Genomic DNA, 12,518 nt, shown 5'->3' on the forward strand with positions numbered 1-12,518 from the left:
AAAGGGTCGCAGCCGAGCCCCTGAGGCAGAAGCTGAGGTCGGGTCGCTCCGGGGCATGCGGCTGGAGCTAGTTCCTTATTCCCGGGGACAGAAAACCAGCTTCAGCCGCCGTCCTGTCTGCGGGGTCGTGACTGGCCCTTCCCTAAAGCCAAGGACAAGGCACGCGTGGCCCAGCCCTGGGGCGAAATCCCCCTCGGGACACGCCACGCCCCGGGCTCTGCGAAGGGGGAGTGTGCTGGAGCCGCCTGGGCAGGACGCGACAAGACACAAAACTCGGGGTCCAGTGTTATTCTGCCAAGTGGCCCGCACACATCTTGTGCTCGCGCGCTGTGTACGTAGCGCTGAATACGGAGCTGAGGTCGGCATGGGATTGTCAGGTAAAAGCTGCCTCAGGTCACCCCAAACCACGAGTGACTGGTGCCTCCAGAGACCAGGCAGGGGGGGTGATACTATTTGTAGGCGGCGGGGGGCGGGGAGCGCCCACAGGCACTGCTGCCGGGGGCAGGGGCTTTTTCCTCTGTCCTCTTGATACAAAACATGACGCCTTTATGTCCTCTATGTTTCTTTTCAAGAGAAAAATAGAGGACATAAAGGCTTCTGGTTTCGTAACAATAGAGGACAGAGGACAACCGGACTGTCCTCTACGATGGCCACCTTATGTGGTGAGCAGGAACTGCCCGCAGACGCCGCCACCGCCAGTATCAGCGGTGGGGGGGAGGGGGGCGATCGGCGACCGCCTGCAGAAGCTGGGGGCGACTTTGGTGGCAGCCAAGCTTGGGGGAGGGCATGTGCCCCAAATCGTCCATGCCTTTGGGGGACTCTCCTGAGGGCATCTGGACAGAAGGCTGCCCAACCTGAAGCTTGGTTTTTGAGAGTCCTGCTGCCAAGCACCTACTTTGTACTCCTTTAAGAAATGTTTGGACGCTTATCTTGCTGGGATCCTTTGACCCTAGCTGACTTCCTGCCCTTGGGGTCAGGGGGCTGGACTCAGTGATCTCCCGAAGTCCCTTCCAGCCCTAATGTCTATGAATCTATGAAATGGCATCCACCCCAGGCCTGTGCTATGCACATAACAGCAAGTAAGGAGTTGAAGTTGATGTGAGATCATAGTCTTGGGGCAAAATCTGCCTCAGGTCACCCCAAACCACATGTCCGTATGACCGGGGGACTCTCCTGAGGAAGCCTGGGCTGGGCGCTGCCAGACCTGAAGCTGGTTCCTGGTTCTTATTCCCCGTTCCCAGTTCCTTTTTCAAAGTTACTCTTTACACAATTGGAGTTGTTAGCAGTGACTTCAACATGCCAGAGTTAGATATTTCATCAAAAATGTATATTTGTTAATAAAAATGTAATATTAGATTGCATATCAAGTACATTGCCCTGAATAAAGAGCTGAGTTTAGGATGGGCAAACTCTACTTCAGGTCACCCCAATCTCACACCTCTATGACTAAGAGGCTCTCCTGGATAAACCTAGGCAGCAGCTAAACATCAGTTTTCGAGAGCCATCCCACCAAATGACAGCCTCCAGGCCTGTATGCTATGTACGGACAGTCCTCAGACTTATGACACAATTGTTTCCTGAAAAATGCATCTTAAGTCAAAACGTTGTAACGCAGAACCAATTTTCTCATTAGAAACAATGTTATAAATGGGGCTTTGGTTCCTGAACCAAGGCCCGATACCCTATTTTCACCAAAAATACCCCAGAATGTTGTACTCAATCAATTATAGATGAGTAATATAGCTACATTAATGTATTTATATTGTAAATAGCAATCATTTTGATTTGGAAGGACTTCTTTGAGGTGACTTTGCTGGACTTTTTGAAGGGTTCTTGACTGGAATCTTCTCAGGAGTCTTGGCTGCAGGTTTTTCTGGAGTCTTGTCTGCTTTCTTAAGGAAAGTGTACAAGGAAGTTTGGACAGATGTTCTTCAGGGAGATGAGCGATGCAGCGAACTTGTTCGCTGGCGTGTCGTAGCATTGGATCAAACGTTGTAAGTTGAAACTGAGGTCATAAAGTTGAAACAGGGTGTCAATTTATAAACGTTGTGTGCGCGAAACGTTGTAACGTGAAACGTTGTAAATCGAGGACTCCCTGTACCTAGCACTGAATAAGGATCTGAGTTTGTGTTGGGATTATGGGGCAAAATCTACCAGGTGTATCCCAAATCACAGATCTCTATGATAGGGGGACTATCCCGAAGAAGCCTAGAAGTATATGGCACTGAATAAGGAGCTGAGTTGGTTCATTGTCTTTGTTGTCTTTTCTCAGAAACCATCTTCTGAGGCAGAAATTTTGACCAATATGAGGGATTTTGGATAAGCACCTATCATGTCTTTACACAATGACTGTGACTGTATCTATTTGGAATTATGTTCCTCTACTATGTGCAGGTACAGTTTTAAGGTAAAATGTACTTAATTTTAAGTAAATGTAAATGTATTTTAAAGTAAATTTATTGTTAAGTAAATTTACTTAAATAATTTAAATGTATTTAAATGTAATGGTTTGGATCTTTTGGGTTAGAGCATGTGGAGCACTGCACTGTTCTAGAGAGCAGAGGTGTCAAAGGTATGATTCACAGGCCAGATGTAGCAGCTTTTGCCTGATAATCCCAGCCCATATTCAGCTGAATAAGGAGCTGGAATTATCAGGCAAAAGCTACTACATCTGGCCTGTGAATCATATCTTTGGCACCTCTGCTCTCTAGAACAGTGCAGTGCTCCACATGCTCTAACCCAAAAGATCCAAACCATTACATTTAAATACATTTAAATTATTTAAGTAAATTTACTTAACAATAAATTCAGCTGGGGTGGGGCATGTCAGTTGGCGAGATGGCACTAGAAAACTGAGCTTTGGGTCAGGCAGCGGCTCTACCCATGTTCTTCAGGAGAGCCCCCTAGTGATGGAGATATGTGGTTTGGGGTGACCTGAGGCTGATTTTGCCTGACAATCCCATCCCAACCCTGGCTCCTTATTCAACGCTATGTACATAGCACACAGGCCTGGGTGGCTGTCAGTTAACAGAATGGCACTCAAAAACTGAGCTTTGGGTCAGGCAGCACCCTACCTAGGCTTATTCAAAGGAGTCTCTTGGTCATAGAGATGTGTGATTTATGGTGACCTTAAGTGGATTTTTCCTCACAATCCCATCCTAAACTCAGCTTCTTATTCAGGACAATGTACTTGATATGTGATATAATATTTATTAATTTCTTAGTAGAAAATATACATCTTTTGATGAAATCTCTAACTCTGGCATGTTGAATTCATTACTAACAACCTTTACTTGTGTAAAGAGTAACTTTGAAAAAACAACCCTGGAAACAAGGAATAAGGAAGAACCAGGAAGCAGAAGCAAGAAACTGGGAATAAGGAAAGTACTTCAGCCTCATCTTCAGCACTGGAGAGCCAAAATCCTTATTGACTTTGCAGTGGAAATTGGACTCTGAGTGTAAAGGTAACAGCCAGGAAGGACGTGTCAGAGATTCTTATCAAAGCATGGAAACAGACATTGCCTGATGTCTCATTTGTGCTGCAATAAAAAAATCAGTGGCACAATGAAAGATAGTAATAAAATTGCCACTTTATTGCAGTGGACATCTATTGGGTCTGTGGCAGGAGAGTACAGGAAGGCAGAGCTGTTTGCACTCTCCAGCCACTTGGTGCAGGTGCCCTTCATGTCTCCAGACTACCATCCTGGCTTCCCCCACTTACAGAGAGGCATCCCACAAATCTCAGGGCACCTTTCCAGAAGTGAGGAAGCCAGGGTGACCTTCTCAGTCAGACCTATCCTCTGCGATTGCAGGAGTGAGTCTGGATGAGAGGAGAAAGCTGATTGCGGGGGATGAGTCTGGCTGTCAGAGAAAGCAAAACCACTCTGCAATCACATCACCCCTTCTCCCGCACCATCAAGGACAAGACAATGGGTGATGTTGTGTTGTTTTCAGTGAAGACATATTGCAACACAGCTGATCTGCTTCATTCAACATTGTCTGCTTCTAGCCTAAATGCAGCACTTTCTTTTCCCTTCCCCTGCTGTTCAGTGCGCTCTATATGCTAGTAGCCATCCATCACCGCAGCAGAGACTAAGAAAGCAGCAGCACTTGTATGGAGTCCCTTCAGCTGAGAGGTGTTCCAGATGTGTGTCACAAGACATGACAAAAAAGCCTCTTGGGTGACAATTATCTTAAGCCTGTTGCTGAAACAGGCATTTTAAATTCAGCGAACAGGATGAAATATTTAATCTGCATCTACTTCCTTTCGTTCTGCTCAAAGGTACAATTTGAGCCATATAACTGTGTTGTTTGATTTTGTTACTGTGTTACCTCGCCATGTTCCTGCAGCACATTACATATATGAGACACAGGACAATGTATCAATTCCCTCTGTTATTTTTTAATAAAGCAATCATAGTTTAAGTCAGGAACCTGCACAATGAAATTGTGTATAGGCATAAGGTTAAGCACCCATCTAAATTTTTAACTGGATAATACCTGGAAGAAAATGTCTTCCTTGTGTTCAAGCCAAATTCAGTTCCAGTGTCAGCAGGTGCAGCTTTGTAGTCTTTACTGACCCTGTTCCTACTATATCGGAATATGATTGTGTTAATTTTAAAAATGCAAATGACAGAGGGAAGGTACTTATTGTTTAAAAGAAATATGTGGTAATAAATGGGTTAGGGAGAATAAGACAATACTTTATTTTACTTCTTTGGGAATTCAGGTTTCTTGTCTCATAAATAAAATTTATGTTTCATAGAGAAAGTTTTTCCTCCTGACAGTTGCAAAGCATGTGCTCACACATGTGCATGCCCACACGTGCACACACACAAAATTGAAGTTATCAGATTTGTTTTGCAGTCTTCTGTTTTGTTACCTAGGAGTCTGCTGATTAAAAAAAAAAAAGTACAAACTAAGCAAGATATGGGATAAAATCAGTGTGAAACTCCCATTGACCCTAAGAGCAGGTGTTACATGTGCACAACATGACGTGGCGCATCACATTTTTGGCACATACGAAAGAAAGGAAATTCAGAGTCAAGGCTGACATTGAGCCAAGGTCATCTTTAGTGTAATTCCATTGGGAACAAGCAAGTTGCGCTAGGGATGAATTTATCTCTCGATCCTGCAGCCATCCTGTTTATACTTTTATTTCAACACGTGCTATGTATGTCAAAATTGTCTGCAGTACACAGAGATGTTTGCCATAGCTGTAACAAGACAGATGAAGGGAAGGGCCATCAGTGTTAAAAGGATGTTATTTAAATCACATTTCATAACTTTGACAATCTTTTTTTCCTTTGCTTTTGCCTTGACACTGAGCTCTGCTTCCTTAGAGAGACGATTTTTTTCCTAGTGTGGTCTTACGGAATGAGTGCTTGGGATGCATTGCTGGCATTGTCTTTTGTTATCAGGGTCTATTTTGTTAGTAGGAAAAAAAGATCATGCAAAAATGAAAGGAAGAACAACACATGCATGTATAAGTTCATGGTCGAGCCTCCTTTTAAAGCAAACATTTCTTATACCTGGAGTGACCATTCTTGGTCCTACACTTGCCTTGTGATTCCTGTTTCCCTCTGCTCCTGTTTTCAAAAGTTCTTTTTTTGGATATTTTCCAGTGTCAACCTACATGAAAGGATTTGCTCCTCTCCCATGAATGGCAGAGGGAATTTGATACAAGCTTTAATGGATGCAAGCTTGAGTCCAGAGTTAGCAAAGACCAGTCAGACTTTTTAAAAGAATATTCTTCTTTGCTTTTTCCCTAAGTGACTTCTATCACCAGTCATCGCAAAAAGACAAATCATAGCGAGTAAAACTCAGGTACTGACCTTGTTCCTAATTTCATGTTACTAAGGGGCTGATCCGATATTAATGGAAAGTCAGTGGGAGTTTTGCCACCTTGTAGCAGAAGCAACATTTCCTATCTATGCAGTACTGACTTTACCACAAGGACAAAACATGAGTAGCTCAATTTTACATCTCCCTCTACTTAAGCAAGCTAGATTCTGGCTCTTGCTTGGGATACTACAAAATCTAAGCTCAACCCAGGAAGTCTTTGACCGTTGAGAGCACTCAGGAGGCAGTGAACATGATTTTTTCCTGCACTGCACCTGATATAAGCCAGTACACTTGTGAAAATTTGATATCAAGTGCTACCCACTGAAATTCTAACCCCATAGCATTTTGAATCCACACAGCACATATGTAACAGACAGAAAGGGAGGCAACTACAGCACAGCCTTGGCTCAGGAGGGATGGCTTTTCGTCTTTAAAGAAGTGACAATCACTTCCTCTAAGTTTGAGCTTTTTGACAGGGATGATGAAAACTGGAATCCCGCGGGAATCCCTTGAAGGAGAAAATAAAATAATTATAGAAGCAGGTAGGCAAGATGCAGGAGGGAAGCTTGGGCAGCGGATAAGTGAAATGTCTGGACATGCTAATGAGGTTGGTTGAAATCAACTAAAGAAGAAACAAGACAATCTCCTGAACTGCTTTTTTTTCTTGTACATGTATACTCACTCGCAGGAAACTTTTACACGTTTAAAAACAGGAAGTAGGCCACATTAGCAGTGAGCTAGTACTGAAGCACAGCCTTCCTATCTGGATATTCATGGTTCTGCCAAAGAATAGGACAACTCAGGTTTACACTAAACATCAAAAACTCTGAGAAGCCAAGAAGGGAAGAAAAACCTAAAACTCAAGGCAGTTGGAGGGAAAAAAGGAACCAAAAAGTATAAATAAAGGTCTAAATCTGAAAATGACTAGAGTTTTTGTTATTGTTGTTCAGATGTTACAAATCTGGAGATGGCCTGAGATAGTAGTAGCCATGGGACATGCTGTCGTCAGGCTCATCACAAGAAAAGAACAATTGTTCCTGACCTTTTATAGAGCAGCAGGGCCCTAAAGGCAGTTGGTGTCAGAAGTGAAATATTAATTAGGCTGAGGCTTGGTAAACATGGTCACACACAAGCTACACTGTGGCCCTACTCTTTTATGAGTTTTAGAAGACAGCAGAGAAATGAAATTATATTTGGTGAGTGAACTCAGGATCAAGAGAGGGTGATCCAAGGGGAACAGGTCTGGATCAGAGTACTGGAGCGTCACCACCTAACACACTGACTTTAGTCAGAGCTGTTTACAGCCGTTTGCTGCTTCTCTCCTGAAGGTATGCTTGCTTCTTTAAGACTCAATTCCCATATCCAACGTATTGCATTATTTGAACCCCAGAATGCTTCTTGGAAAAGTGTCTCTGAGCACTCCTTATAGTATTTGGTTTTAAGGGAGGGCCATGGGAACCATTAGATTTTGCCAAGGGAGGAGGAATATTAAAGATTCCAATATATGAATGAAACAGGACCTAAAGGGTGGCATATGAATTACATAAATAGATAAATAAACAGATGCACTGCCCAAAACATGAATTACATCACAGAAAGTGAGCCATGCTATGGTCTCCTTCCCCACAAGGATTTCCTGGGTTTCCAGCCCCCTGGCTGCCTCCAGGAGCCTGAGGAGGGAGGGGTGTGCACCATGCGACTCCGCTCTGCCGCAGTGGCTCATTATGGTGGGCAGGCAGGTGGGATAGCTGCTTGGCATGCTTCATTGCACCCCATCCCATGAAGGCCTTGCTACTGATGGCCACATTGCCAGGACTGTGCAGTGCCAACGGTAGGCTGGGCAGGAGGGAATGGATGTAGGGAGGGGGTGGAGGAGTCTGTGCCCTATGCTGCGTGGCATAGTCTGGCTCGGCCCTGGCTGCAGCAGTGTAGAGCAGTGTGGGATGCAGCCTTCCCTCTTCAGGCTCCCCGTGATGGCTGGCAGGCTGGATAGGATCAACTGGCATCTCTCCACTCCTCCCCCCAGCCCTCAACAGCTCACCAATTTTTTTTAAGTGGGCCTGCAACCCAAATAATTGCCTACCCTTGCTGTACCATGTCTCTGGAGCTCCCAGAAACAGCCACTTTCAAGCATGCTGAGTCAACCTGCCCTACTTATACATGTCAATGCCAGAAATGAGCCGGGGAAGCTGCTCCAAGGGTGCTTGAGAGTAGCAGCACGAGATGTCCCCACAATGGTTTTCTTGTCTTAACTTCTGGATTTGGCATGTGCGGGCAGGAGCAGGTGGGCAGAGTGTGCACAGAAGCATCCCTCCCTGGGATCACTGGGCATTGTGTAGATGTACCTTCAGAACAGCTTTCTAAAAAGTAACCGGTCCAAGCAAAATGCTGACAGAATGGATGCAGTAGCAAACTAGGTGATAATCCAAACTCTGAGTTCAAAGAGCAGACGAACAGGTTTTGTCCAAGGTTTATGGAATCCCTTGTGGGCACCCCACATAGATATTGATACCGAGGCCTTCACAAGGTCTTGGAAATGGTATTTGACTTAATTGGTTTGTGGCCATTTAAAAAGGCCATTTATAATGTTGCTCTTGACAGGCAAATGTACTACTGTGTCAGATGCCACCACATAATCTTAGTGCTTCCCACTACCCTCTCCCCTTCCTTTTTGCTGCCTATGTTTTGTCTAATCTTACATGGTAAGCTCTGTTGGGTTTAGACAGTCTTTTGTCAACTTGTAAGCCACATTTTAAGACTGTATAAATAACGATAATAATAACATCTGGGCTGATATGAAGTATGGGACAGACAAGCAAATATAGCCTTTTAAAGATTTGGCATAACATTTATTGTGATTTGGTTGAATCCATTGTCTGCTCCTGTCCTCTGGTAAATGGAGGTTAAATAGGGCAGCTTACGCATCAATAAAACAAGTTATTACATTTTAGCGTTACCTAGGGTAGGGTGGACATATGAAACAGTAACAATAGATTGGCAGATAATTACATGTGAATGGTAAGTTCCTCCTGCCTTCCTAATAGTTAGAATTATTTTTCTGTCTCCACCATCTGTGGGCGGGAGGGGGCCACTGGGCTTGTGGTCACTTGCAGCAGGGAAGTGTGTCACTGCTCATTTCTGTGAACCAGAGAAGGCAATTATATTGTGTAGTGAGTGTCATGGTAACAGACAGCATTTATGCGGTACCTTCCATGTCAGACTTTCAAAATTCTTTGTGCAGATAAGGAAATTATCCCATAAAACATCTTGTGAAATAAAGTAATCATCACCTCTACTTTAGAAATGGAGAAAATGAGGTACAGAGATTTTGAGGTGTAGGAGAAGTCTGTGGGAGGAATGGAATAGAAAAATAGAAATTAGGGTTGAAAGGGACCTCAGGAGGTCATCGAGTCCAACCCCCTGCTCAAAGCAGAACCATCCTCAACTAGATCATCCCAACCAGAGCTTTGTCTAGCCAGGCTTTGAAAACCCCCAAGGATGGAGCTTCCACCTCCTTTCTAGGTAACCTGTTCCAGTGTTTTACTACCCTCCCAGTGAGAAAATTATTTGTAATATCTAACCTAAACTTCCCTTGCTGCAACTTGAGACTGTTGTACTGGAGTACAGTTAATCTGAGTTCTAGACCTCTGCAAGATGTAGATGACGACTCGTTGCCTGTGTGGGATCTTATGTGAGAGATAGTGGTAGGGAACTACCTCATCAGGATAGCCCCAACTGCCCTGAAGGCTAGTATGGCTGTGCGGGCATTAAACACCCAGCTGACCTAGAAAGATAAAAGTAGCCATGACTTGGCTCTCCCTCCCTCTCCCTGTCCCCTTTTGAGTCCATATTCACCCCAGGGTTGCGCACATTAGGGCTGTGTAAAACAGCACCATTCTGCTTTGACTTCCATTTTGATGGAACAGTGCTTCGTTTCAAGTTTCATTTAAAAAGCACTGTTCCGTTTTGTTTTGTCAAAGCTGTTTCGCTGTTTCAACGCTGTTTCGACATTTCCCCCGTAGGCTACAATGGGGAAGCATGAAACTGCTTATAACTTTGTCATTTCTAGCCTGATTCAGATGAAACTTGCAGGGATGGTAGCCCCTTCTGAGCGCACAAAGCCTGACATGTTTCAAAGAGATAGGTGCAGAGGTTTCTGGGAAACTGCACCTCAAGTTGGTGACAAGCGAAACTCCTGTCAGTTGTCGGCAGTAGCAGCCTCCTGTCATCCAGCCCGCAGATCCGGGAGCCCGCACCCCCGAGAGGGCTGCAGGGCTGTGCTGGACTCCTCCTGGGGGTGTGGGCCACCAGTCTGCCTGCTGAATCACAGGAGGTTGCCGCTGCTGCCTAGGACCAGCACTCGGTGCAGCCCACACGCAGCACTGGGAAGACTGGTGCTGCCACTGGCCCCAGGCACCAGAACCAGCCTCCTGTCATCTGGCAGGTAGACTGGGGGCCCGCACCCTCAGGAGGAATCCAGCACAGCCCCGCAGCCCTCCTGGGGGTGTGGGTAGACCCCCGATCTGCCTGCCAGATGACAGAAGGATGCTGCTGCTGGCTGGGACCGGAGTTGGGCGCAGCCCACACCCAGCACCAGGAAGATTGGTACTGCCACTGGCCCCAGCTGGCGGCAGCAGCCTCTTGTCATCCAGAAGGCAGATCAGGGGCCTGCCCATACTGTCAGGAGGGCTGCGGGGGCTGTGCCAGACTCCTCCTAGGGGTTCAGGCCCCCAGTCTGCCTGCCAGATGACAGGAGGCTGGTTCTGCCACCTGGGGCCAGAGGCAACACCAATCTTCCTGGTGCTGCATGTGTACTGTGCCCAGCATTGGTCCCAGGTGGCAGCAGCAGCCTCCTGTGATCCAGCAGGCAGATCGGGGGCCTGCACCCCTGGGAGGAGTCTGGCACAGCCCCACAACCCTCCTGGGGATGCTGGCAGGCCCCCGATCTGCCTGCTGGATGACGGGGTTGCTGTTGCCAGCTGGGACTGGCACTGGGTGCAGCCCACACCCAGCACCAGGAAGATTGGTGCTGCCGCTAGCCCCAGCCAGCAGCGACAGCATGCGGTCATCCAGCGCACAGATCCAGCAGCCCGCACCCCTGGGAGAGCTGAGGGCTGTGTCAAAATCCTCCCGGGGGGGTGCGACCCCCGGATCTGTGCCGGATGACAGGAGGCTGATGCTGCCGGCTGGGACCTGTGCTGAAGCCAAGTAAACCCAGCTTCAAAACTCAAAATGTTTTGAAACTTTCGAAACCTTTTTGAGAACCCTTGTTTTGTTTTCAAGCTGTTTCAGAGGCTTTTGTTTCATTTCCATTTCACTGTTTCGAGCTCAAAATGCATTGAAACAGCTTTGAAAAGAAACACCCAGCGAAATTTCACACAGCCCTAGTGCACATGACCCAGTTCTTGGAGCTGCTGAGCTCCACATGCTGCAGTTTTGCCTGGCTGTTGTGCAATAGTCTGTCCCTTTGCAAACCAGCAACACTGATGTGTGTCAATGAAATCCAACTCCATGGTGCTTTGACATTCTAAAAATAACAGTGTAATTTATTTTCTTCCTCCTTTTTCAGTTTGTGAATGAAAGACATCATGGCCTGCATAGAAGGAACAGTTATAAATCCCTTCTATTGCTCAAAAACCCTTCAAAGAAAATAACTCTCTCATATCAGCCCTTTTACAACATTTTTGTCTAGAGAAAATCATGCTTCTTTTAACATGGTGAGAGTCAGAGATGAACTGACAGCTTCCAAACTGAAGGTGTGATCCATGAGAATTCTGCAAAAACTTGAAACTTTTGCTTAAAGCTCAGGAGCAGTCAGATATAAAAAGGTAAACAAGTGTAGCAAAACCCCCAGTTTTTCTTTTTTAATACATATATGTATATGATAGATATGCATCCCCTTCCCTTCCCCGATTATTTCTGGCTTTTCTTTCTCTCCCTCTCTATTCCCTATAGACAAGCATAAGCAAGCTCAGACTTAGGATAAACTTTAACATTTTTATTTTGGTAGCAAGTTTTTGGTTTTGGATATCCACTGTTTTATATTGTATTATTATTAGGTTTGTATTGGTTTTTACTGTTGTATATTGTATTATTATAATTTTTTTATGGATTTTTATTGTTTCATATGGATATTGTATGGTTTAGGCCTGTGTTTGTAAGTGAACCAAAGTCATGTCAAGTTTCCATTTTGTATGTCCAGTCTCCATCTTGTATCCTCTGCCCTGGCATCCCCTGTGTTGCAACTGTATGAGTCACGTATCCCTCCCATGTAAATTAGTTCCCGGATTAATAAGAGTGATTGGGAATGACTGAAATACAATGGTAGCAGGCCTCTACTGAATGGCCTGAAACAACCAGGCCATCACCTCGCATTGATTCATCCAGGAACCACGAACCTCACCCAGGAACAGAGACAAGAACCCAGCATTTGAAAGACAAAAGACCCTGCAGAACCAGCAACTCTACCATTGTACCCCACCATTACAGACACCCAAAACTGCACATCCCTGCATGGAGCACACATGCTCAGTATGCCAGGGGCTGACCCTTGCCTGGGCATGCCTCCTGTCACTAGGGTCACACAAGGTCTGCCCCTATAAAAAGGGGCAGTGAAGACAGACGCAGTGGGACGCCCCCTCCATCTGGACCAGCACCATGCCACACCACCTATC

The 12,518-nt window shown here is 45.7% G+C and overlaps 1 long non-coding RNA gene across 1 annotated transcript; it reads left to right on the plus strand.

The window, feature by feature from the left end:
- The first annotated feature begins 6 nt into the window (after positions 1 to 6).
- Positions 7 to 9,327, plus strand: LOC112549958. The gene is made up of 3 exons (XR_003093599.1): positions 7 to 377; positions 2,273 to 2,394; positions 3,304 to 9,327. It is a non-coding gene; the product is annotated as an uncharacterized LOC112549958 (long non-coding RNA).
- The last annotated feature ends 3,191 nt before the right edge of the window (positions 9,328 to 12,518 follow it).

The sequence above is a fragment of the Alligator sinensis genome, unplaced genomic scaffold (assembly GCF_000455745.1).
Source record: "Alligator sinensis unplaced genomic scaffold, ASM45574v1 scaffold678_1, whole genome shotgun sequence".
In the NCBI taxonomy this organism is placed as follows: Eukaryota; Metazoa; Chordata; order Crocodylia; family Alligatoridae; genus Alligator; species Alligator sinensis.